At 44.3% G+C, this 26,881-nt stretch overlaps 1 long non-coding RNA gene across 1 annotated transcript; it reads left to right on the top strand.

Moving 5' to 3' along the window:
• Positions 1 to 42: 42 nt before the first annotated feature.
• LOC123586356 lies at positions 43 to 26,881 on the top strand. The gene is made up of 4 exons (XR_006706766.1): positions 43 to 273; positions 765 to 849; positions 13,687 to 13,823; positions 26,834 to 26,881. It is a non-coding gene; the product is annotated as an uncharacterized LOC123586356 (long non-coding RNA).

Raw genomic sequence — 26,881 nt, 5'->3', positions numbered from 1 at the left:
CGCGGAGACTGAATTTTCTGTCTCCTCACGCCTGTCCACGCATTTGCCCCACCTACTCCCCAAGCCGTTTATTAGTCCCCTTCCGCAAATGGCTCCGTGGCCGCGTTCCCAAACTGTCCCAGCCAGTGTACACTCTTCGGATTAGGGTTGCAGAACAGTAGCACGTGAATAATTCGTCCCCAGCAGAGCCACCGTAGCTTGCTTCTAGGCGCGTGCGCGGCCTGTGCGGCGAGTACGCGGCAAGTGGTAGCGCCCCCGCGCCGGGGTCCCGAGGTGGGTTGGCGGTGTCCGGCCACAGTTCTGGGACGCGGCAGGCGCTCAGTTGCTACACTCGCCGAGTGAGAGGATTTAGGGATGTCGGGGCCTGTACGTTTCCCTCGCTCATAAGTATTGCTGTAGTCAACTTTGCGGAGAGCGGAACGGAGCCCAGCCCGCGTGGCGGCCGCATCCGCCCTCGCCCGCGGCTCCCGCCAGCCGGCTCGCCTGGGCCCGCCTCGCAGGTCCGCCTCTGGGAGCGACATTGCACCGCCTCGGGGACCCACAGCCCTTCGGGAGTGTGCACGAGCCCCTGTTACGCTCTCGTGCGCAGCCTTGGAGCGGGCTCGAGGCGGTGAGACCCCGACAGGCCTGCAGGCGAGGTCGGCCCTAGGGGGTAGAACTTGCTTCTGAGTGCTGTGAACTCAGCCGGAAGAGCCAACCCCACGAGGCACCAGGGTCTCCAGTTCTCGCGTGTTTTAAGTGCGTCCCTCTCCCCTTTCCTCTAGATGCCCCACATATCACCAATGGCCACCACTTCTGCGTCTCCCCTTTAGGAGAGTGTGCTTGGGAGCTGAAGGATTCCAAGCCAAGGTATGGAAAGGCTGGAATCTAGGTTTTTTTTTTTTTTTTTCTTTGTTTTTCTTTTTTATTGTGCTGTCATGTCCTTAGAGCTCGAAGTCTTTTGAGGGCTCCTAAAATCTTCATTGGTGTTTCAGCGATTTCCATTCTCATGCTTTCAACGTCTTAGGTACAAGAAGGCCTTATGTTTTAAAAGTTTCTGGCATGTTGGGTGTAAAGGGCTTGTTTTGGTTGAACTTTGAAAAGAAGAAAGTCGGAAAGCAGCGGTGGGTTAGTAAGGGAAAATTTCCCCCGTTGCTGGTATAGACTGTGTTTTTCCCAATTTCTGTATTGAAACCTAGTCCCTAGAGTGAGTGTTTGGAAATAGAACCTTTGGGAGGTGATTAGGCCATGAGGGTGGGGTCCTGGTGAATGGGATTAGTGCCTTCATAGAAGACCCTAGACAGCTCCCTTGGCCCTTCTGCTATATGTGAGGACAGAGCAGTCCTCACATATGAGAGAGTGAAGTCTGTGAACCAGGAAGCAGGCTTTCATCAGACACTCAATCTGTTGGCACCTTAATCTTGACCTTCTCCGCCTGGAAAACTTAGAAAAATAAGTTTTCTATGTGAGCCATCCAGCCTATGGTATTTTTGTTACAGCAGCTGGAACTCAGTAAGTTACTGTTGATTGTTCTATAAGCAGAGGCAGCCTGAGGTGGTAAAAGGAGTGAAGAACCAGAAGCATTCATTCTGGCCCCTTCCTTTCTCACTTATCTCTGACCACAGACAAGTACTTCACTGCTGAGGACCTTCTTTTGAAAAATCTCATTATAGGGGTGCCTGGGTGGCTCAGTGGGTTAAGCATCCAACTCAGGTCCTGATCTCAGGGTTCATGGGTTCAAGCCCCACATCAGGCTTTCTGCTGTCAGTGCAGAGACTGCTTTGGATCCTCTGCTCCCTCTGTCTCTCTGCCATTCCTCTTGTTCTCTCTCTCAAAAAATAAATAAGCATTTTAAAATATTAAAAAAAAAAATCTCATGACAGGTGAGGCTTTGGTAGGGGGAGGAGGTAGAGCTGGCTTAACTAGACTTTGTTGAAAACAAAACCAGTGGAACCAAAGATTACAAACAGGAGTGGGGACTGTAGCAAAACAGAACAAAAAGGGAGGGGAGAGGAGTGTCAGAAGAATGCATGAATGACTCATTCCTGTGGCCCAGCTCTCTGGAAGTCCCCTGGGTTCCTGACCTTTTTATGAAGCCTGTATCTGCAGGCCGTCACTGACTCTGTGAGCCCCCACAGCCTTCTAAGAACTATCCTATTCGGCAAGTTAGCCAGCGGCCGTTTCTGTTTTCATGAAGAACCACTTAACTGCGCTACGGGCTTCTCACAGGGTCTCCAAAGCTGCGGTCAAACCTTTATGCATTTCAGCAAAGGACATCATCTAAATAATGACCTTAACTAGAAACGTGGCTTCATTTCTTGCACTTGGGGATTGGCTAGAATCCCAGAATAGCCATTTATTTAATGGCTATGTGATTCTGGGGGAAATTATACAAGTTCTCCGAAATTCGCTTTGCCCTTGTAGATAGATACAAAACTGGTGTAGTAACACCTATTTTGCTTGGCTTGTTAGGAAGATAGCACAGAGTCTGGGAGTACTGTAGGCGCTTAATAAATGTTGTTACTACTACTGATTCTTGATGCAGGCACCCCAAACCGTCTTCTTACTAGTCCCTCTGCCTCAGTTTGGGCCTTAAGTATCCTCTGATCTGGACAATTACAGTAACCTTTGATGACTGACCAGTGCCTGTAGAATGAAAGTGCAGACTCTCAAACAGGGCATTTCAAGATCCTTAACAGCCTAGACGCAAACTACTTTCCCAGAATGCTCTCATTTAACCTGAATTTAACAAACCTGTAAGTGCCTAGTAGAGGCCAGGCACTAATAGAACTTACATCCTAATAGGGGAAACTGTCAATAAAACCAGTATAATTACAGATGGTGACTGCAATTTCAATGAGGCATGGGAAATTGCTCTCCTCTCTTTTGTGCTGCTGCCCCTCCCACCATGAAAACAGAGCGTGTTCCAGGAATCCCTTGTTTCTTCCCTCTGAGTCTCAGAATGAGAAGCATGGCTTGCAGACCCAAACCTGCGTTGCGGGCTGGAGCCAAACTGGGCTGAACTCAACCAAAGTTAGCGAAGCCCAGCTCAGTCACAGACGTGTGTGAGCCATAAATGTTTATTGTGAATCACTGCGAGCTTGGGTTTGTTATTGTAGTCAAACTGAAATAATACAGAGAGAACCAAGAGCCCTTGCTTGTGGACTCAATGTGTGGGTAAGGAAAGGAGAGAAGTCAAGGCTTCTGTTCTGAGCAATAGAACGGAGAAAGGCATCACTTACCAAGGAATTACCACAGTAGGTAGAGGAGATGGGTGGGGGCAGGAATTTGGGTAGGAGAGTCAGGTTCAGTTTTGGACGTCTGTAGCCTGGGTAGGCTAACAGCTGCTGGACAAATAGCTTTAAAATAGGAATGGCTGAACACAATAGATTTTTCTTGTTCACAAAGCAGTTCAATGTGGGTATTCAGAGAGTAATGTTTTATGCATTTATTCATGAATCTAAGCCCTTTCTATCTTGTGATCTGCTAGGCTCTATGCCTTCATCTAGCATCATGGGAAGCCAGGAAATTCTTAGTTGGGTGCATAAGATGAGGATTTAGGAACAATTAGCCAGTCTCTCTAACTGCATTTTATCCTGAGATGCCTCTTAGATATTTATTCAGATATTTATTTATTAGATATTTATTCAGAAGATAAAGAGTTGCTAGAAGAGTTTAGCTGTCCGGTCTGATTTTTTGGAAATCAAAGATCTATGCATGGGTTTTATAGTCTCATGTAGAGAGAATAGAATGAAGTTCAGGACAGATCAGAGGTCCCTACTATTGGGTTTTTCAACATTTAGAGGTTGGTAAAGGAGGAACAGCAAGTAATATATCTAATGGCTTCCTCTTCTGTTCATATTCCTCACGCACCACACTGGCTCTCATTTCACCGTCCTCCAGATTTACCCCAAAATCATGCCCTGCCCTTAACAGATGATCACTGGTCCCCCCTCTTCCATTTCTGCCATATTTTATATCCCTAAAAATCCCAAAGAACAATCTAGCCAGACTTGTTCGTGGCTAGAATGAGCGTGCTCAGGAATGTTTGGCTCTTCTTTAATGGTAGCTGGTAAGGATTCTCGGGCTACCCTACATTCCTTAAATTCTCTTGTAGTTAGGTGTGTCTATCTCTAGGTGACAGTTCTCCCTCGAGGAATGTTTTAGGTGAGTTCTCTCAAGCTGGTGGTGAGCAGGTGGAGGCCAGAGTAACCTCGGGGGCCAGAGCTGTCAGCCTGGGTCCCTGCATGACCACGCAGAAGAGAGCTTCTCACCGACAGGGAATCGCTTTCCCCAAACGTCACGTTAACGTAAAGGTTTACTTTGCTTGAGCCGTTTCATTTGGTGTCATATTGATGATAGCAGTTTAGACTATTCTAAATACATAGAAATGAGAACCAGGAGTGGAGGGCTGCCATAATAAAGATCCAAAATAATGTGTCATCAACTTGGTATCTGGGCACCAGCCAGTGAGGCAGATCCTTGTCATGCTGGGGAAATAGAGTTGGTAAAACGCTGCCCGAGAGAGCCAGGAAGGCAGATACAGATTCCTCTTGAGCCTATAATAATGGGAATGGAAGTTGGAAAGACCCAGAATTTTAGGGTGAGTTAGCAGCACGTTGCTGCTTTTAGCAAGGTACAGGTCCAAACCCTTTGGGGCCAGATGCTGTTGAGAATTCAAAATTTTTCTAAATTTAGGAAGTTAAGAGGGCAGATACTATAGAGTGTAGCACAAAACTCCCCAGCAGAGTCTGGGATAGCACCCCATAATCAAGCATATTCTTATTTCTGCAGTGAGATGCATGATTATTCACACGAGCAAGGATAAATAGAGATTAAAAATAACCCACACCAATTTAGGTCGAGTTTCACCGCCATGGAGTTACAGGAATGAGCTACAGTAAAACTTATTTTTCAGAGCTTTTTGGGTTTCACATTTGTGGATAAGGGGTTGTAGATCTGAATTCTTTTTTTAAATGTTTATTTTTGAGAGGGAGAGAGACAGAGTGTGAGCAGGGGAGGAGCAGAGAAAGACGGAGGCAGATCCTGAAACAGGCTCCAGGCTCTGGGCTGTCAGCACAGAGCCCCATGTGGGGCTTGAACTCATGAGCTGTGAGATCATGGCCTGAGCCGAAGTCAGATACTTAACCGACTGAGCCACCCAGGCTCCCCTGTGGACCTGAATTATGAGATGTGTCCAGGCAGGAGCTGACTCATTTTCAAGCAGAGAAGGACCAGATGGGGTAGGAAAAGTCCAGAATTGGAGGCATCTCTGGATTATACCTCAAACTGCAAGAGACAAAACTGTCCTTCCTCAAAGGCCACCACATTAAAGCTTTTCAGTCCGAAGGAACCCAGCTCTGAGGGAAAGATCAGAATACGGGTATCGCCTTCCTCCTATGTTTGTTTCAGATGGTCTTGAAGTAGCCTCCATAAATTAGAAAAAAAAAAAAAAAGTCTATGAGTAGCTGCAAATCTGTATTTCTCTCTCTCTTTTTTAAGTTTATTAATTTATTTTGAGAGAGAAGTGGAGGGAGGGAGGGAGAGTCAGAGAGAAAGGGAGAGCGAGAATCCCAAGCAGGCTCCATACTGTCAGCGCAGAGCCTGACGTGGGGCTCAAACCCACAAACCGTGAGATCATGACCTGAGCCGAAGTCAGACACTTAACTGACTGAGCCTCCCAGGTGCCCCTGTGTTGATCTCTTTATATAAAATTTTGTTAATACAAAGGGGTTTCTCCTATACTCACAGTAGTTAGCTTTAAAAAAAAAAACAATATAAAGTCTTCATAAACCTTTTCATATCAGCACTTAGAGCACTAGCTCATTCTCTTTAAAGGTGGCATTTTACTTCAGAGGATGGATGTACCTATACTTTGTTTAGCCAGCTCCTCGTGTAGTTGGTTCCATTTTCTTTCTCTCTCATTATTATGAAAATGGCTGCAGTCAACATCCTAGAAGAGCTGAAGAGACACCTGGCGACTTTTGCCAGTATATTCTTAGGGTAAATTCTTAGTGTTGGGATGGTTGGGTTAATAGGTCTGTACATTTTATTTATTTAAAAAAATTAAAAAAAATATTTATTTTGCGAGAGAGAGAGTGCGAGCAGGGGAGAGGCAGAGAGAGAGAGAGAGAGGGAGAGAGAGAGAGAGAGAGAGAATCCCAAGCAGGCTCTGTGCTGACAGCACAGAGTGATGTGGGGCTCGAACCCACGAACCGAGAGATCAGGACCTGAGCTGAAATCCAGAGTCAGACGCTTAACAGACTGAGCCACCCGGGCGCCCCAGGTCGGTACATTTTAAATATCGAAATCAACTGCCAAATTTTCTTGCAGAAAGAATTCATGAATTTGCACTTTGAGTCCACGACAGCAGGCAAGAATGCACATGCTCAACCAGACAGGTGAGGTGTGGGGCAGTGGTGTGGAGAGTGTCCCAGCCTCTGTGGCTCCGATCAGCAGCCCTGCCTTCCGTTCTCATGGGAGAAGCACTGCATCGCTTTGTCTTGGTTCTCATTTTTCTTACTTTGGTGCAAGCCTGGGAAGGATTACCCATCCACCTTTTTATTTTCTTTAAGCTGCCGGCATATCTTTTGCTGATTCTTCTATTTTGCACTTGTTACTTGAAATTATTTTGTCAGCCCCAGTGAATTTTAGGCCGTATTGATTGATCGAAGAGAAATTTCATAAATGTATAATTTTGTGTGGTTACATTTATCAGACTTCTGCCTTACAGCCCCTTGGCTTTGCTTTCCTTCTGGGAAAAGCCTTTTCCACTCCAAGATCGAATATATAAATTATTCACGCTTTATTCACAAATTATGTGGATATATTTTATTCAAAATCTTTGCTCCATCTGTAATTAATGTTGGTATAAACAATAAATTATAAGCCCAGCCTCATATTTTTTCTAACAGTTCTTCAATTTCCCCAACACTATTTTATTTATGCCACTGACTAGATTACCTGTAAATCCACTAATCAGAAATGACACCTTTAGTATGAAATAAAATGCATGCATGTTTAGGTCTATTTCTGGATTCTTTGTTCCACTGAGGTCTTTTTCTTCTCTAGTAATAATCAATTTTTTAAACGTTTATTTTTGAGAGAGAGGAGGGGGAGGGACAGAGAGAGAGAGAGAGAGACAGAGGATCCGAAGTGACCTCTGGGTTGAGAGCAGAGAGTCCTCTGCTGGGCTTGAACCCACAAAGCATGAGATCATGACCTGAGCTGAAATCAAGAGTTGGACGCTTAACTGACTGAGCCATCCTGGTGCCCCACCAGCAATAAACCATTTTAATCATGGCAGCACTCTCTGGGTTTTTAAAAAAGTCATCTCTGGTGCCCTCAACAAGGTCTGTAGAATTGGGGATGGGGAATCGGCTGGCAAGATGGGTGGTGCCCATGCCAAAGAATTAGCCAGTCAGGACAGCTAGGGTTGAGGATTCGACCTTTGTGGTTGGTGTGTTTGGTGAGACCAGGGCCAATGGCTTAGCCAACGTGGCTGGGGCTGCCAGGGCCACGGCCAAAGGAGACTGTGCGAGTGGTCAGGAGATTGGTTACCACTGGGGAATTGGCCAAAAAAATAAAGATTGAGAACAGTGGAATCCAGTTTCTCATGATCTGAGAAGGAAATTACAAAACATGGAAAAGCAGAGGCTGGAGAAACCCCTGTGGTGATGGTTTGGAGTTGGAAATGTTTGTGAACCCATGGTTGTAAGTATGTGTAGGTAGACTGACATAAACACACATTTATAGGCAATGTGTATGTGTGTTCACGTATTTTTAGTTCTGTCTCCTGCGAGGGTATAGAAGCAATAATATCCCAGTAGCAATGAGCATAATCAGTGCCCAGATCTTGGTTTCTATTTTCTTTAATGTTTATTTATTTATTTTGAGAGAGGGGTTATGGATGGGGGAGTGGCAGAGAGAGAGAGAGAGAGAGAGAGAGAGAGAGAGAGAGAGAATCCCAAGCAGGCTCCACGCTGTCAGTGCAGAACCGAATGTGGGGCTCAAACTCACAAACCTTGAGATCATGACCTGAGCTGAAATCAAGAGTGGGATACTTAACTGACTGAGCCACCCAGGTGCCCCCCAGATCTTGGTTTCTAAATACCATTTTCCACTAAAAGGAACCAGGGATCTTTGGGTAAATGGTTGATTCCAGATATGGAAAAAACAAGTAAAGTTTGAGCCTCAAAGATATATTTGTGCCAGAAAGTAAAAATTGTTCAAAGAGTAATATGGGGTATGTCATAAGGACGTAAGAATCAGCTTAAGGGAGCTTCCACTGGCTAAGTCTGGGAAAATTCGAGCAACAAACAAATAGTAATAGTAACAAATATAATCCGCTCAATAAAGTAGAAACCCATGAGTCCATACTGAATCAATCAATAAGAAGGGAAAACTGCACAGTATGATACTAATTGATAAGTGCAGAGGGAATGATAGAACTAGAAGCATTTTGCAATCGTTATAGTAATAATTGATTCAGGTCAGATTCATTAATGGGTGCTAAATCCAGTGGGTGAATGTTTGATGAGGGACCGAATATTTGCCTAATTTCAAAGTTGTCTCCACACAGATGACGCGTTAAATGTTTATTAATTAATGGCAAATACTTCCCAGTTAATTTTACCATAGAGAATTCTGACAGACACTATCTTATAAATGTTAAAATACCACCAGTATTGGGATAAATAGACAGTGTGGATTTGCTGATAGGCTGCCGTTAGAAGAACATAGCATCACTTTTGGGGTATTTCTACCAAGAATATATAGTTTGCATGTAATTAGAAGGCAATATCAGATAAATCCAAACTGTGGGACTATCTTACTCAGCTAGGCTGCCATAACAAAATACCGTAGACTGAGTGGCTGAAGCAACAGACACTTATTTCACGGTTCTGGAGGCCGAGATCACAGTGAAGACTTCTTTACTCGCAGACGGCCATCTTGTCACTTTGTCCTCACGTGACAGAGAGACAGAGATAGAGACAGAGAGAAAGAGATCGAGACAGAGACAGGAGGAGAGAGGGATTTCCCCCTCTTCTTACAAAGGTACTAATCCCATAATGAGGTCCCCCCCCTCATGACCTCATCTAAACTTAATTACCTCCCAAAAGCCCCATCTCCCAATACCATCACAATGTGGGTTAGGGTTTCGACATACATATTTAGGGAGGACACAAACATCCAATCTGTTAACAGGGATTTTCTACAAAGTAACTGGCCTGTTCTCATTAAAAATGGTCAAGGCCACAAAAGATAAGGAAACACTGAGGAACTAGAGGCTAAAGACACATGACAACTAAGTGTTAGGTGTGATCCTGAATGAGATCCTAGACCTATAGTAGGTATGATTAGGATGATTGACAAAATTTGAGTGGGATCTGTGGATTAGATCAAATCAGGCAAGCTCTCTTTCTAGAGGTGCTTTCCTGTTAGCCTGGACCAAAGCCAACAGCCGAGCCTGTGGTAGATGGCTTATGGAGGGCCCACCTGGCTGACCCCTGAGGGTGGGCTGCAGGAGCCCCGAGTGATGCCCAGCTGGCAGCCAGCAAGAAAACAGGGAGCTTGGTCCTGCAATGGAAAGGAGCTGAATTCTGCCCCAACCTGGATGAACTTGGAAGAGGACCCCAAGCTCCAGATGGGTCTGCAGCCTGGTCAACACCTTGCTTTAGCCTCGTGGGAAAAGAAATTTCCGTTGTTTAAGCCACCGGGCTGTGATGTTCTGTTATGGCAGCTCGAGCAGATTAATACAGTGGTGTACCCAGTGACGGGCTGACTGGTCAGTCTTCTCTAAATAGTTCAAGTGCGATCAAAGTGTGAGAATCTAGTTTTCAGTGACTGTATAGACAGCGGTCTGGCTTCAGAAGGAAGGAGGGACTGGGTGGAGTAGGGAAAAAAAAATTTTTTTTAACACATCCAAAGAATGAGTCACTCCAAACAGCTCAGTTTTCTGAAAAGCTGAATGCATAAAAGCACTTAATATCCTTTAAAAAAATTATTTTGAATGGGCAGTTATTTTTACAGTCTTTGTTTTCTTTTTACTTTTAAGCTTTCGTAAACAGAGTCAATGCACATTATTAAAGTCAAATGGGGGGAGGGGAGAGAGGGATGGAGAAAGGATTATCATGAAAGTGCTGATTCACCTATGAGGTTGTCTCCTGCCTCAACTCGTCCGGTCCCCAGATACAACTTTAAACCTTTCTATTTTTTTTCCCCTGTGGTGGTATCTCCATATTTCCCAACAAGAACCTTACACCATTTTTTAACTGTATCCACTTTACGCCTTGCCATCCTAGTAGGAGAGGAGTTAGTTCACCTCCATCACCTTTAAAATGTGTTCACCACTTACCCACCTTCCAAAATGGCTCTAACTCCCGTCTCGGTTCCTCCACTGTAATTGGGCGTCTTTAAGCAAAACATTGAAATCTCGACCTCTTGGTGCACAAACAAGAGACAGTGTTTAATTTCCCATTGTGAACCTTGATGCCTCTACTGCCTTCTGCCCGTCTTTACCCCATTTTCATCCCCCGCTTTTTTTTTTTTTAGCGTTTATTTATTTTTGAGCATGAACGGGGGAGGGGCAGAGAGAGAGGGAGACACAGAATCGGAAGCAGGCTCCAGGCTCTGAGCCATCAGCCCAGAGCCCGACGCGGGGCTGGAACTCATGGACCGCGAGATTGTGACTTGAGCTGAAGTTGGACGCCCAACCCACTGAGCCACCCAGGCGCCCCCATCCCCCTGCTTTTGACAGCTATAGATTTATTGGACAAAATCCAGATGAATAACATTTTTACTTTGTTTTGAAACTACGGTTTTCCCATAATTTATCTATAGTTCAGTTCTACAAGTCGAAAGTCAATAACTGGTGTTAAAATTATGATGGTGTAAATCCTGTTTATGACAAAAGCAAATATTGTGTTGGGCTTCTTTATAACTTGTTTTGAAACTCTGGTTTTCCCGTAATTTTTTTTTTACAACTTAAAAAACAGATTTTTATTAACGTTTATTCATTTTTGAGAGAGCGTGAGCAGGGAAGGGGCAGAGAGAGGGAGACACAGAATCTGAAGCAGGCTCCAGGCTCCGAGCTGTCAGCACAGAGCCCGATGCGGGGCTCGAACTCACAAACCACGAGATCATGACCTGAGCCGAAGTTGGACGCTCAACCGACTGAGCCACCCAGGCGCCCCTCCCATAATTTATCTGTTGTTCAGTTCTACAAGTCGAAAGTCAATAACTGGTGCTAATATTATGATGGTGTAAATTCTGTTTATGACAGAAGCAAATACTGTGTTGGGCTTCCTCTCTTTATTTCACGTCATGACCTCTCTACCTCTTAACGATAATGGTGTTAAACTGGAATATAATGAACGTGTGTTAGCGTTCCTTCGTAAGTCAGCATCATAATTGTGAACCCAGGGGTGCCTGGGTGGCTCGTGTCTGACTTCGGCTCAGGTCATGATCTCACGGTTTGTGAGTTCGAACCCCATGTCGGGCTCTATGCTGACAGCTCAGAGCTTGGAGCCTGCTTTGGATTCCGTGTCTCCCTCTCTCTCTGCCCCTCCCCTGCTCACACTCTATCTCTGTCTCAAAAATGAATACACATTAAAAAAATTAAAAAATAATTGTGCACCCCAAATACTTTGCTTGCCATAATCTAGTGATGTCTTTCTTCCACTATAAATAATAACTACTATTTATCAAGTACCTACTATCAGGCATTCTGATGTACAATATTCTTGTTTTATCTTAATAACAATCCTGTATTACTCCTATTTTTACAGATGAGAAAACACAAGATAAGTAGCTGGGAGGACTGAATTTGAATGACAGACTGACACTAGGTTGGGTTGACCAACGCATCCCTGTTTGCTTGGGACTTTCCGGTGTTAGCATTCAAAATCCTGTGCCTTGGGGATGGCCTCGGGCTCAGGGCACCTGCAAACCCAGACACTCTTTCTCTTTCTTCTTTTCAAATTATTAACCACCACCACCATAACAATATTAGTAATCAGTCATTTCCTTTTTTTTTTTTTTTTAATTTTTTTTTTCAACGTTTATTTATTTTTGGGACAGAGAGAGACACAGCATGAACGGGGGAGGGGCAGAGAGAGAGGGAGACACAGAATCGGAAACAGGCTCCAGGCTCTGAGCCATCCGCCCAGAGCCCGACGCGGGGCTTGAACTCACGGACCGCGAGATCGTGACCTGGCTGAAGTCGGACGCTTAACCGACTGCGCCACCCAGGTGCTCCAGTAATCAGTCATTTCCATGGCTTGGGGTTCACAGCCCTTCTGCTAATGGCTTGTCTGAACTGGGAGTTGTTACCAAAGCCTGGATTGATGTCAAGATGGGAAGCATCTGCAAGGCTGCATGCCATTTATTTTTCAACATATTGAAAGGTATTCTTCTCTGTCAGGCTCTATTAGGATGGTAATTTCTCTGTATGGAGCATGCTTTAGGGGCTCCCTTTGCTGGTTCCCCCTCACGTTCATTCCTCTACTACAGGAGCACCTCAGAATTCACCCCTCGAACTGCTTTTCTGTCTGCCCGCTTGTATGGTGTCTCATCTACTCCCATGACTTTAAATCTCGTCCATTTGAGCCTATGAATCCTAAATATACATTGTCAGTTGGGTTCTCCCCTGAACTCCTGACACAGATGAGCTATTGGACATCTCTTCTTAAAGATGGAATAGTCACCTTAAAGTTAAAACATCTCTAAGTGAGGGGCGCCTGGGTGGCTCAGTCAGAATCAAGTGTCTGACTCTTGATTTCAGGTCATGATCTTACGGTCTGTGAGTTCGAGTCCTGCATTGGGCTCTACACTGGCAGTGGGGAGCCTGCTTGGGATCTTCTCTCTTCCTCTTTTCTTGCCCCTCCCCTCCTCATGCGCGCTCTCTCTCTCTCTCTCTCTCTCTCTCTTTTTCTCTCAAAAAATAAAGAAACTTAAAAAAAAAATCTCTAAGTGGATTCCTCACATTCCCTGGAAAATTTGCTTCTCTCACAGTCTTGTGCATTCCCAAATCCTTCCAGTTGTTCAGGCCAACTTTAGAGCATCATTGACTCTTCTTTTCAACTCTCACACTGTATAAAATCTAGCAAATCCTCCAAAATGCACCCAGAATCTGACTACTTCTCACTACCTTTGCACTAAGAGCACTCTGGTCCAAGCCATGTCCAATGTCATTTAGGGCAATAATAGCCTCTGAACTGGTCATCTTAATCCCACTCCTGCCCATCTGTCTTACCTAGTCTCAGTAAAAGTCCAGAGTAATCATTTTCTTATTTTTATTTTTTATATTATTTTATTTTTTAAAGTTTTATTTATTTATTAATTATTTTTTTAATGTTTACTTTTGAGAGCGAGAGAGACAGAGACAGAGCATGAGCAGGGGAGGGGCAGAGAGAGAGAGGGAGACACAATCTAAAGCAGGCTCCAGGCTCTGTGTTGTCAGCACAGAGCCCAACGCAGGGCTTGAACTCCTGAACTGTGAGATCTTGACCTGAGCTGAAGTCGGATGCGTAACCAACTAAACCACCCAGGTGCCCCCAGAGTTTTTATTTAAGTCATCTCTATACCCCACTTGGGGCTTGAACTCACAACCCTGAGATCAAGAGTCGCATGCTCCAACCAGGCTCCAGCCGGGCACCCCCAGAGTAATCCTTTTAAAACACGTGTTTTGTCACCCCCTGCCCAAAGCCCACAGATTGCTCTCTGTCTCACCCAGAGGGCGAGCCCAGCACTCAGGATGGTCTCGTGTTATGTGGTGCATCAGCCTGTCGCTGTCCTGACTCCCATCTCCAGTCACCTAGCGTCCTTACTCCTTGAAACTCCAGGTATGGTGTTTGCCATTCTCTTTGCATGGATAGGTACTCCCCAGATTATCTGGAAGCAGGCCTAGCTACATACACTGCAGTGCCCAGTACAAAATGCAAACGTGGGGCTTCTTATTCGAACTTCATTAAGATTTTCACGACTGTGACAGCAGAGCCCAAGCCCAGGCACAGGGCCCTTCTGGGCAGAGTCTGGAAGTTTCCCTCCTTCAACAGCTTCAGGACTTTGTTCAAAAACCATCATCATCATCATCATCATCTTTTTTCTTTTTAAGCTATTTTTTTTTAATGTTTATTTATTTATTTTGAGAGAGAGCAAGCCCGAGCAGGGGAGGGGCAGAGAGAGAGGGAGAGAGACAATCCTAAGCAGGCTCCACACTGTCAGCGCAAAGCCCGATGTGGGGTTTGATCCCATGCACCGTGAAATCATGACCTGAGTTGAAGTCAAGAGTCAGACGCTTGACCGACTGAGCCACCCAGATGCTCCCAAAACTCATCTTCTTATTGAAGCCTCTCGCCCTGATCACCCTGTTTAAAACCTTAGTACCTACCTCTGCACCTAAAACTCCTTATATACCCTCCATGATGTCCTCTTCCTTTTGGGTGTTTCTTACCCTCTAACACACTATAGTTTACTCACTTCTTTTGCATTTTTTTCTGACTTCTCCCTGGATTAGAATAGATGAGACCTGGGGTTTTGTCTTGGTCAAAGCTGTTTCCCCTGCACCTAGAACAGTGCCTGAAAGAAAGAATGGGGGCGCCTGGGTGACTCAGTCAGTCAAGCCTCTGACTCGTGATTTCAGCTCGGGTCATGATCTCAACAGACTGTGAGATTGAGCCCTGCATCAGGGTCTGGGCTCACATTGCAGACCCTGCGTGGGATTCTCCCTCTCTCTCTGCCCCTCCCCCCACTCACGTACTCTCCCTCTCAAAATAAGTAAATTAAGAAAGAAGAAAAAAAGAATGAATGAATGAATACGTTGATTTTGCAGTCCTCTGGTAGAAAAAGCCAAGCTTTGAAATCCGTCCTTTAGAGGGAAAATTCCGTGGACTTGCAATATTTGTATAAAAATAACACAAGTTGCTTCCATTTACTTCCTTTTTTTTTTTTACCCCAGGACATGCTGGGACCACAGAACAGCTGGGCCATCTTGCCTTCTAGAATTCAGGCTCTCCACACGAGCTTTGTCCTAAGCACTTCTGCCTCTCCTTTTAAGGTTCTAAAGTTGCCATTGTTTTGAATCCTTCGCTCTTTTTCCCTTTGAAAAGTAGTGTTATTGATAATACTATGGTTTGGAATTCACAAGTTATGAAAGTGAAAAGCCGCCTGTCCTTGTTTGTCCAGTCACCTTGTCCGATCCCTTCCTTGGAAAAAACCAACTATCTTTCAAGCCCCCTGTGAATCCTCCCAGAGATATTCTATGCAGACACTGTACTAATAAATGCTAGTGTGATGTGTAGGTATGCTGCCTTCATTTTTCATGAAATGGTTCGAGAATAGCGTATGAGAACGGTGCCATTTCTGTCTCTCTCCATTTTGATTGAGGCTCCAAGACTCTGGTTTTAAATACTCCATGTTCCTCAGCAAGATGGCAGGGGGCCTTTGCAGTCCTTGGAAAAGAGTCCTGAAAACTGGTTTTGCAAACTTGGAACCTTCACCATTTAGGCTATAAGAGAATCTGGAAAGGTCAAGGTGGAGTCAAGATTGACTAAGAGCTTTTGCCTTGGACTTTGAGTCCGAGGTGAGTCACGCCTCTTCCCACAGGGAAGCATGCTTTTCCCTGAAGGTGGTTCTTCAATGGAGGGGAGTGGCTTCCACACACAGGGGGCGATGGCCGTGTCTGGAGACATTTGGAGTTGTCCTGACTGGAGAGAGGCTACAGGTATCCATTGGAGAGAGGCCAGAGATGATGCTAAATATCCTGCAGGGCACAGGACAGTCCCCACAAGGAACACCAAGTACACAGCCTCAAATGTCAGTGGTGTCGAGGTTGAGGAACACTGGCCCAAGGAGAGGGGCTGCTTTGGGACCACTTGAGGAGCGGGGAGATGTCTCTTGCAGTTGGTGAACACAGGGAACCACTGTTTGGCCCACATGCGGTGGCGCTGAGGCTGCCTTGCTGTGTTCCTGGTGCAGAGGTGAAGTGAGGCTGCTGAGTGGAGAGGGCAGCCTGTGCTCCTGGCACGTTTGATAAGAGGGAGCGTCAGGGGTTCTTGTGGAATGAGATAAGGACTGTGATGGCAGAGCAGGACTGCTACATGGAGGGAAGAGTGAGCTCAGCCGGGGCTATGGAGGGAGGAAGCCGTCATAAGTACTAACCTGTGCCAAGGGAGCCACGGGGGAGATACATCCAGTTGGGATGGGGAGAGGGGAGATGTGGTGTGTGGTTGTCTTTGAAACACCTCCCAAAGTGCTTCAGGAGAGACTGCGTTTGGCTCAAACCCCTGGAAAGCCCAGCAAGCGTCACATAAAAGTTTGGCTGTCACTGCGATGGCACACAGAAAATAAAATGCAGAGCTCACAAGAAAGACCCTATTTGATTTGGCCCCTGCTGACCTCCCTAATTTCATTTTCTCTTATTATTTTGAGCCACGGTGGACTTCAGGCGTTTCCTCAAATGCACTGGGCCTGCTCTGACCTCAGGGCCTTTAGGCTTGTTTTCCTTACCACGTAGCATGCTCCCCGCCCCCCCCCCCCATTTTTGCATCATTGTTTCCTCTCTTTGAGTCTCTGTGCACAAGTCCCCATCTCAGAGAGGCCTTTCTTGAACAGTCTACCTGAAACAGGCAAATCTCTGGTTAATGTCTCCTGTGTTTGCTTAATTCTTAATCCCTAACCTTTTATGATAACGTATCCACTCACTGTGTCTCTTCTCCATTATGATGTAATAGCCCAACAGGAAGACACTTGATCTGTATGTTCCCAGGGTCTAGGGCCATCTCAGCGTTTGGTAGGTGTCCAATAGATATTTAGCTAGTAAGTGAATGAATGAATATTTGAGCAATGCTGTTGTGGTTTGCTGAGCTATTCGATTTGGCTTCTGATCTGTGAGTGAGTGGAGTCTCAGCCCTGCCCAGAGACAGGCTGTGGGCCTGCCCCCTCTCTGACTCGTTCTCTGCTGTCAAATTCCCTGGCCCTGGAGCAAAAGACAGCCATGCAGGGGAATAGAAAGACCAGGCCACCCACTTCACACAGCTTTTCAGATAAAAAGCTAGTTAGGACCCTAGCTGTAGTCACCCCTCCCTGTTTATTTTATTTTATTTTATTTTATTTTATTTTTTTTTCAACTTTTATTTATTTTTGGGACAGAGAGAGACAGAGCATGAACGGGGGAGGGGCAGAGAGAGAGGGAGAGAGAATCGGAAGCAGGCTCCAGGCTCTGAGCCATCAGCCCAGAGCCCGACGTGGGGCTCGAACTCACGGACCGCGAGATCGTGACCTGGCTGAAGTCGGACGCTTAACCGACTGCGCCACCCAGGCACCCCTACCCCTCCCTGTTTAAAGACCCAAGTGAAAAGTTGTGAATGAAAAGGGAGTAATGACCACCTGTGTCCTTTTATTATTTTTTTTAAGTCAAGTATGTCTGTTTTATTTATATTTTAATTCGATACAGGCATATTTTAAAATAAAAAATATTGTTGCTGTTTTGGGAAACCTAAATGAGGGGCACAATGGAGTAAGATTGTCCCCAATTCTGTTACCAGGCATTATTATTTTAACATTTGTGGTACACTATTGCCATCTTTTTTATCCTATGAATATAGAAGAAAATATATTTTTAAATGATATATTAAACAATTTATCAAAATGGCATATACTCCCAAGTAATGTCATGTCATATTTTATGGATGTATATTGCAATGTTGTATGATGGTGACCCCTGTTAATTGTCTTCTAATTCCCTCCCCAGTCCCAACAAACAAAACCTGCACACACGAATCCTAACTGTTATCTGTGGGTCTATCCACTTATCTATCACTGCATTTACGTATCTGTGAGTTAATATATCTGTTATTTATTACCTTTGTATGTTTTATGTTTTTATCATTCTATGTTATCCTTGTATCGATGTACTCGTCTTTCTGTCTATCTATCATCTATCTATGTATGGGTCTTTCTCTATGCATTTATCTCCCTAGGTATCCATGTGGGTATCTGGGTATCAAAGTATCTATCTATCTTTCTATTTATGCGTCTATCATATATCAGTGCTTTTATGAATCAACCAGTTATCTATACATTTATCAATCTGTTATCTATCTTTGTATCACTATATATGATATATGATAGTGATATATGATATATGTAGTGATATATGATATCACTATATCATACCTGTTTATTTATACATAAACGTGTGTGTGTGTGTGTGTGTGTGTGTGTGTGTGTATATGTGCATATCCGTTATCTGTTGCTTATCTCTGTGCCATTCTTTCAGTTTTTTTTACAGGACTTTCTTTCTGCCATGCATGCTTTGGCACCTTGCTTCTTTCACTTAGTGCATCTTAGAGATCTTCTGTGCGAGCACTTCAAGAGCTATCTTCGTCTCTTCTTTGATGACGCCATTGTATTCATCATAAGGATGTTCCAATAATACATTTAGAATTTCTTTTATCCTTATTTTATTGTGCTATATGGTGTACACACACACACACACACACACACACACACGACTTAGATCCTGCTCAGGTCAAAAAATAGAACATTGCTACCACCCAAACGCCCCCGGTAGACTTCTACTCAATTACAGCCTTATCCTTACCTAGTAGAAGTCACTCTATCTTGATTATTGTGATAATAATTTTCTTGCGTTTAAAAAAAATTTACCGTTACGGATGCATTTCCATAGAAGGTGGTTTATTTTCTGTTTATGAGCTTTAGTTGGATGGAACCATACTTCATGAGTTTTGTTGTTTCTTGCTTCTTTTGCTCAATGTTATATTTATGAGATTGACGCATGTTGTGGCAGGTAGCTGAATGTATTCATTTTCATTATTCTATAGTAGAATTCCATTGTGTAACTTAATCCCACTTAAAAAAAAAACAATTCTCATGATGGTGGACATTTGGATTGTTTCCGCTTTTGGGCCTATTGTGGAAAATGCTTTTATGAACATGTTTATTGAAGTATTTTGATGCTCATGTGTACCAATTTTTAAAGATATATCTCTAGGACTTGAATTTCTGGGTCAGGGGTGCATCAACTTCACTAGGTAGTACCAGACTGTTTCTAAACATTAGCACCCATTCTCCCCACACCCCCAAGAAGAGGACACTTCCCATTTGCTCAACAACCTTGCCAACATTTGGCATCGTCAGACATTTAATTATTCTTACAAGTTTCTTGCTGATGGACAGTCTAGTCTCTCTCTCTCCTTTTCTCCCCCTTAAAAATTTTCTTTTCTTCTTCTTCTCCTCCTCTTCTTCTTCTTCCTCCTCCTTCTCCTGCGCTTCCTCTCCTTCTCCTTTTTTTTTGCTATTACAAACAGTATAAGGAACCCAACCTCATAGACTCTCCTGGCAAGCTTTTGTAAATATGCCTAGAGTATATCTCTTTCTTGGTGGAAATGCTAAGTCAAGGTGCTGTAAATATTGATAGCTATGGTCAAATATTCCTCCCCATGTTTATATCCCTCACTTTATGTTCCCACAATAGGACACGAGAGCCTAGTTCCCCCACATCTTCAACAACATTGGCTGTCCTTAAATATTAAGTGTCTGCCAATTTTACAGCTATTTCGTTTTGTGTTGATTTGCACCTGTCTAGTTATTAGTAAGTTTTAATATCTATTCATTTGGATTTCATGGCTGAAACTCCTTTTCTTTAAAAACTGCCAGTTCTTATCTTTTGCCCATTTTCATACCGTTTTGTCATTTTTGTCTTACCAGCTCATACATACTTTTTATCAGTTGAGGACATAAGCCCTTTGCTGCCAAATATTGTTGTAGCTGGCTTTTCTTGTTTAACACTGGTCTTTGGACTTTGTTCGGGCTACTTTGAGTCCATAAAAAAAATTGTGTATTTAAATTTAACCGATTGTTTACCTTATGGCCTCTCTGTTTTTATATCCTTCTTAGGAAGACCTTTTCGAACGTGCACTCGTGCTTTCTTTTTGAAATTTTGTGGTTTATTTTATGTTCAGCTCCTTGACACATGCTACATCTTTGATAATTTGGATTTAAATCTTTGAGGCGCCAGAAAGGGAAGGATCCGGCAGGAATCCAGCTTTTCCTTGCTAACAATTTGTCAGCGGATCCGTGCTTTCCCCCCTCCTTGTTTAAAATGTCACCTTTACCAGAAACTAAAATGCCATATGTATTTGGGTCTATTTTTGGATTCTCTATTTTGTTTCACGGATGTCTGTTTCTTTTCCCCCCAGCATTAAAACAGTTTTACATTTTGCTCACTGCCTGAGTTTTACTAAGCAGAAGCATTCTTTTTCCTCAACCAAAGAGTCAAAGCTAAACTCAGGCACAAAGCATACAGGCAGTGGAGTGCATCCGAGCAGGGCTGTGTGGAAGGAAGGTGAATGTGTGGTCACTGGCAAAGGGTAGTGGGTTGTAGGTGCCAGGCGTACAAAGGTGTAATGTTCTTGTAGATTCTTGATTGGGAAGGAATGCTCTGTGCACACATAAAACTGCACGTTAGGCAAATAATACATAATTGGCCCAGTATCTTGGGGCAAAGTCTGATTTCATTTGAAAGAAGTTGTGTACCTAGTGACTCGCTGATTAATTATTCTTAATTTAAGTGGTTAACAGTGCAACCAAGCTGCAGGCATCTGGTTTCCCGTGGCTGCGGGAAGGAGGTGAGCAGTGACCTGCTTCACAGAAATGGGAACTGATGTCGTGAATCTGGTTGCCTTCCACCTTGGAGAAGTGGCTCTGTTTTCTGGAAAGAACAAGGCCTTTAAATAACCCAATATGCTTTAATTTTACTATTTTGGATGGTTAGCTCTCTCACAGGCATGGCAGCCATCCTTCTCTTATGTGTAAAATGTTCATGACCGTAGTTCAGGCACAGTTGTTAAATAAATGAGGTAGTACAGGCAAGCCACAGTCCTGGGGCCACCTGATCCTTCTGGCCTGTCTTGGAGCAGCCACTCTTGGACTCTTTTTATATTTGAGTTTTCTGATGGTTGCCTCCTTACCTCTGTGTATTATATGTGTGCTGCTCCTTGATACATCAATTTTAATTATTATTATTTTTTATATTTTTTAAGAGAGGGAAAGGGGCAGAGGGCAAGGAAGAGAATCTTTTTTTTTTCTTCCAATATTTGTTTATTTATTTATTTATTTATTTAGGGACAGAGAGTGTGAGCAGGGGAGAGGCAGAGAGAGAGGGAGAGAGAGAATCCCAAGCAGACTATGCACTAGTGGAACCCCAATGTGGGCTCTATCCCATGAACCATGAGACCATGACCTGAGCTGAAATCAAGAGCTGAAGGTCTAACTGACTGAGCCACCCAGGTGCCCCGAGAGAATCATAAGCAGGCTCCACGCTCAGTGCTGAGGCCAGTGTGGGGGCTCGATCTCACAAACCGTGAGGTCATTCATGACCTGAGCTGAAATCAAGAGTCAGATGCTTAACCGACTGAGCCACCCAGGTGCCCCTGGACATTGCTTCTTGACTGTATGGTATGACAGTTGACCTTCATCACCCTGAACCCAGGCCCTCTCCACACAGTACAGTTAAATAACCTTCCTCCTTCTTCCATGAAGAAGCCTGTGTGCTGTGTGCTCCAACCCTCTTTGCTGGGATGCCTTGTGCCCTTTGTTACATGCCCCTCTTCGGAATCCCGGCTTTCCATGACATTCTTTCGCAGGGCTTATCCTTGATGGTCCTAGGGCATTCGTGGAAGTTCAGCCATGGTCCATCTGCAAGTCCTCTGTGCCTCTCCCCTACCCTGCTGAGTGCTCCACGGCGCTGGGGCCTGACCTGCTCTGACTTCTCTCTCTCCCTCATTGCTGGTGCCCTGACTTCATCAGTGACCCTCTTTTCACAGCAGCCACTTACTCAGGCTCTGGGCCAGAGATATTCTCCTAACCTTTGTCCCCAAGGCTCTGTGGTTGGCCTTAATAAGATCCATTTTGAGCATGCCTAGACCCTTCCAGTGCCCATAGCCTGGGAAGTGATCTCATCCCAGGAGGTGTCTGCTCTGCTCACTTAGCATCATGCCCAGGTGTGTGAGGTGTGAGCTGCTGGAGCAGCACCCCAGGTGACCCTGGTGACACTGGACCATCCATCAGTCTTGTGGGAACACCTGTGAGAGGGAGGGAGGTGGATCGGCTGTGAGAAAACAGACTGATGGGCGAATTATTGACCGATTATACTAAGCTGCAGCTTAGCGGTACGGGGTCCTAAGTTAGAAGTAGGAGGGGCACCAGGCAGGGTTTTCAAGGGGAGCTCCCAGGGCACACCTCCTTTGTAGGGGCCAGCATGCGGGCTCTGAAGGCCATGGTGAGCCACTCCCAGAGATATGGACGGATCAGAAGAAGGTGATGCTGTCATAGGGCCAAGGGGACCCCATGCGGTTCCCCAAGAGACTTACCGTTCAGGAGGGAAGAGAGCCTCATAAATAGGTAATGACAACACAGGTAGTAAATGTTCTGGAACGATGCCTTGAGAGTGTAGGCATGGGACTCAAGGCACCCTGCCAGCTCTCTCTCCCCACTTTCTCATCCCTCAGGTGTTGAAAGCCCACGGGTTGCAAAACCAGTTTTCAGGAACCTCTTTTCTGGGCCAGCATCAAGATGTGGGAGTGGTTGGTGTGTGGTGAAAAGACTAGTGACATCTATTGCCTCTGGGAGGACCTGGTGGCTGGAAGGCAGGGGTGCAAGGAGAGGCTTTCTACCTGTGAAGGTTTTGAACTGGAAGCTTCTATTGCTTACCCATAAGTGTAAATTTACTTAAAAATACAGCCACAAATTACCAAAAACCCCTTTGAAAGTGCCAGGTAGGGGACCTCAAAAGGGGAGGCAGGGTTGCATAAAGGAGGAGCTGAGTGAATCGATTCAGGGTCTGGACACGTTGCAAGATTATCAGGGAGACCAGTACCTGCAGGCACATGCACGTCCCGGGGTGAAAACCAAACCAGATTGCAGAAACTTGTGCTGTTTTTACATAGATGTGGCAAGTCCCTGGGATTGGCCTTTGAAACCGGAAGCTCTTCTCACCCAGCGACGGGTCCTAAAGTTGGTGTCATAACTAAATTTTCCACACCAATGTAGACAGGATGGGAAGGGTCTGATTGGCTGTTTCCCAAGACATGTGGTCTGCAGCATTGCAGGTTCGTCCACACCGCTCTGAAGGCCGTCGGGGCTTGAGTGTCTGCTGATCTCAACGTAGCAATCGTATACTCGATCGAGACTAATGAAACCCAATCTGTGGAAACAGCTGGGGTTATACATCCAGTCTTTTTGGACCACTTTCTCATGAGAAGAAATAGATTTTACATTGCATCTCAATATACATGTTCATACACAGATAGATATGAAATAAATTTTCATAAAATCATACTTCATTTATTATGTCGGATGGACTAAATTTTCTGTTCTATTCTTTCCTATTTGATATTTTTATTTATTTATTTATTTATTTTTTTTACTTTTTTTATTTTAGAGAGAGAGCATGAGTGGGAGAGAGGGGCAGGTAGAGAGAGAGAGAATCTTAAGCAGGCTCTACATTCAGCATGATCCTGACACAGAGCTCGATCCCATGACCTTGGAATCATGACTGAGTCAAAATCAAGAGTCAGATGCTCAAGTGACTGAGCCACCCAGGTGCCCCTCCTGTTTGATATTTTTAAAAGCTGGTCACAGCCCCCTAAACTGACTTCATGGTCCATTCTGAAAAGTTTGGAAAATCCTGAGCTGGGACAGGTACATGTATACTGATTCATGATATAAGAGATATATTTTCTGTTAGGTCACTGTCAATAAAAGTTTGAAAAATATCACTAAGTCATGTCCCTAATATTTAAATTTGATCTTGTCAAGATCTCTTCCATTTTGTTTGTTTGTTTGCATTCAAGGGACTCAGTCTTAGGGCACCTGGGTGGCTCAGTAGGTTGAGCATCTGACTTTGGCTCAGGTCATGATCTCATGGTTTGTGGGTTCGAGCCCCGTGTCAGGCTCTGTGCTGACAGCTCGGAGCCTGGAGCCTGCTTCGGATTCTGTGTCTCCCTCTCTCTCTGCCCCTCCTCTTCTCACGCTCTGTCTCTCTCTCTCCAAAATAAATAAACATTAAAAAAATTTTTTAATAAAAAATAAATAAAGGGACTCAGTCTTAGAAATATTACAAAAAATGCAGACTCTTCCAGTGCTTTATAAAAATTTGTTTCATCCTGAGTTTTATGGACACTACAACTTTGCTTTTTTAGAAAAAGTTTTATGACCCATGTGTGCATCCCTGAACACTAGAGTTTAGTTGTTTCAGTTTAAAAAAATGATGTCTTTTACATCTCTTTTAATCTATAACTTTTCCCCCACCTTTTTCTCCCACCTTGCATTTTATTTATTGAATAAACTGGATTGCTTGACTGATAGAGATTCTTATAGTCTAGATTTTGCTCCTTCCATCCCATGGTACACTTTAGCATGCTCTCTTGTCATCTGTCTTTCCTGCAAATTGGTAGTTAGATTCAGAGTTTTGATCGGGTTCAGGTTTTATTATTATTATCTTTTTGGTTAGAGCACTTTGTAGATGCTATAGTGTTCTTCCATCAGCCAGCACATAAAATGTTTACTGTTTGTGTGCATGTGTGAAGTGTGTGCATGTGTGTGCACGGGTGTACATGTGTAGGTCTGTGCATGTGTACGTGTGTAGGGGTGTGTGTGTGTGTGTGTGAGGTTAACTACCACCGTTGCTCAGTGTACGTCAGGAGTCACAAAAGGTTATTCTAATCTAATCACTCCTTCACTTATTAGTTCAAATACATCTATTAAAAGAACTTCCTTCTACTATTTGGTTACCTAATAATTCAGTTCACATAGGAAAGGCAGAACAAACATCCGGTTCTTTCCCTTTATTAACCATTTCTCAATAATATGTTGCTCCCTTATCATCCATCAAAGATGATCAAATAAGGGAATTTTTATTTATTTATTTTTAAAGTTTATCCATTTATTTTGAGAGAGAGAGTGAGCAGAGGAGGGGTAGAGAGAGAGAGAGAGGAGAGAGAGAGAATCCTGAACAGGCTCTGTGCTGTCACCGCAGAGCCAGGCACAAGGCTCGATCTCACAAACCGTGAGATCACGACCTGAGCTGAAATCAAGAGTCAGATGCTTGCTTAACCTATGGAGCCACCCAGGCGCCCCATCACATAGGGTTTTTTAAAAAGTAATTTAAACCCATGGATCTAAACATATCTGATGCATTTCAGTTGATTGCAATTATTTTTTTCTTGATGCACCAATTATTCCTTCTTTACCAATGAGTGGCTCCTGAATCCTGTTTATACCACTCTAATGGGCATTCATAGCTTCCTTCTTTTCTTCTTTTTTTTAACTTTTTAAAAGTTTTTTATTTTTTGGAGAGACAGAGAGACAGAGCGCGAGCAGGGGAGGGGCAGAGAGAGAGGGAGACACAGAATCCGAAGCAGGCTCCAGGTTCTGAGCTGTCAGCACAGAGCCTGATGCGGGTCTCAAACCCATGAACATGACATTTTGACCTGAGCGGAAGTGGGATGCTCAACAGACTGAGCCACCCAGGTGCCCCTATAACTTCCTCATTTTCTTTTTTACTTTTTAAACTTTTTAAATGTTTATTTTTGAGAGAGAGAAAGAAAGAGACCCAGAATCCAAAGCAGGCTCAAGGCTCTGAGCCATCAGCACAGAGCCTGATGTGGGGCCTGAACTCAGGAACCGAGGGATCGTAGCTAGAGCTGAAGTTGGACACCCAACCGACTGAGCCCCCCAGGCACCCTGTAACTTCCTCATTTTCTATGAGGTGTTCCAGACTCATCTTTATCTTTCCTGCCTCAGACCTGGAATCAGCCATTTTTTCCAGAAGCTGTAATGCCCGATGTTCTAAAACCTCCCACAAAAGACCACCAGAGTCGTGAGTCAAAGCCAAGCGGCAAGGGTCGTTTATTACAGGTTCGAATCTGGACCTCTGCGCACTCGTTGCCGGTGACGCTAAGAGGCCTCGATCAGAGTTGGTATGGGGTTTTTATAGACAGGGACAAACAGCATAGGTGAGTGAGGGTCCTGATTGGTAAATTCTAAAGTAAGCAAGCAAGATTACAGAAGCGAAGGACGCCAGTTAGTTTGTGTACAATTACTATAGTTACTCATTTCATTACATATCAGACTACATTCATTTAGGGAGATTTATAACCCATTCTACTACACGGTGGGTTACATCCAGGAAAGGTCTCACAATGCTCATAGCAACAGCAAGCAAAACAGACTTCTCAGCAATTGTATTTCTTGTCAAAGATCCACAATACAGGTCCCTCTGACCCCTGGGTCCACTTGGCCCCCAGGAGGCATGCCAGATGATGACTGAACCTAGTCGGTTAAAGTACAGAATGGTTCATCGGTTCCTAGGTGCACTGTCTGTCTGAGGATGTATAAGGCATGGGTTTCTAAGGCCCTCTTGGCCCCCTTTTTGGCACCTCGGACCCAGGTGAACACTTTTCTTCAAAACCACAAATGATTCAGGGAAACAACTAAGAGGTCGTGTCCCTGTAACTGTTCCACTTGAGGTGTTGAGAGATAAATGGCCTTTCGTGGAAACAGCAAGCAAAACAGACTTCTCCACAATACAGGAAGAGAGAACTTAGCTTTAAACTGTTTGGATTGCTCTTTTCAAAGCCATGTTTTTTTTTGTTTTGTTTTGTTTTAGTGGTAAATATATTTCAGGACCACAATATTGGCACTAGGAATGTTCACTGATACTGAGTTGACCATTTTTATTGTGGACTTTTCAGTGGACAGAGCAAGGGAATATTTTAGATAAAATAGCTCACAAGTTAATACTGACACTTCTCTATTTCTTTTTTTTAAGGTTTATTTATTTAGAGACAGAGAGAGCGCACCAGCAGGGGAGAGGCAG

This window comes from Leopardus geoffroyi, chromosome C3 (assembly GCF_018350155.1).
Source record: "Leopardus geoffroyi isolate Oge1 chromosome C3, O.geoffroyi_Oge1_pat1.0, whole genome shotgun sequence".
NCBI classification, from domain to species: domain Eukaryota; kingdom Metazoa; phylum Chordata; class Mammalia; order Carnivora; family Felidae; genus Leopardus; species Leopardus geoffroyi.
The sequence above is the reverse complement of the archived record's forward strand: the minus strand, read 5'-3'. Positions and strand labels throughout refer to the sequence as shown.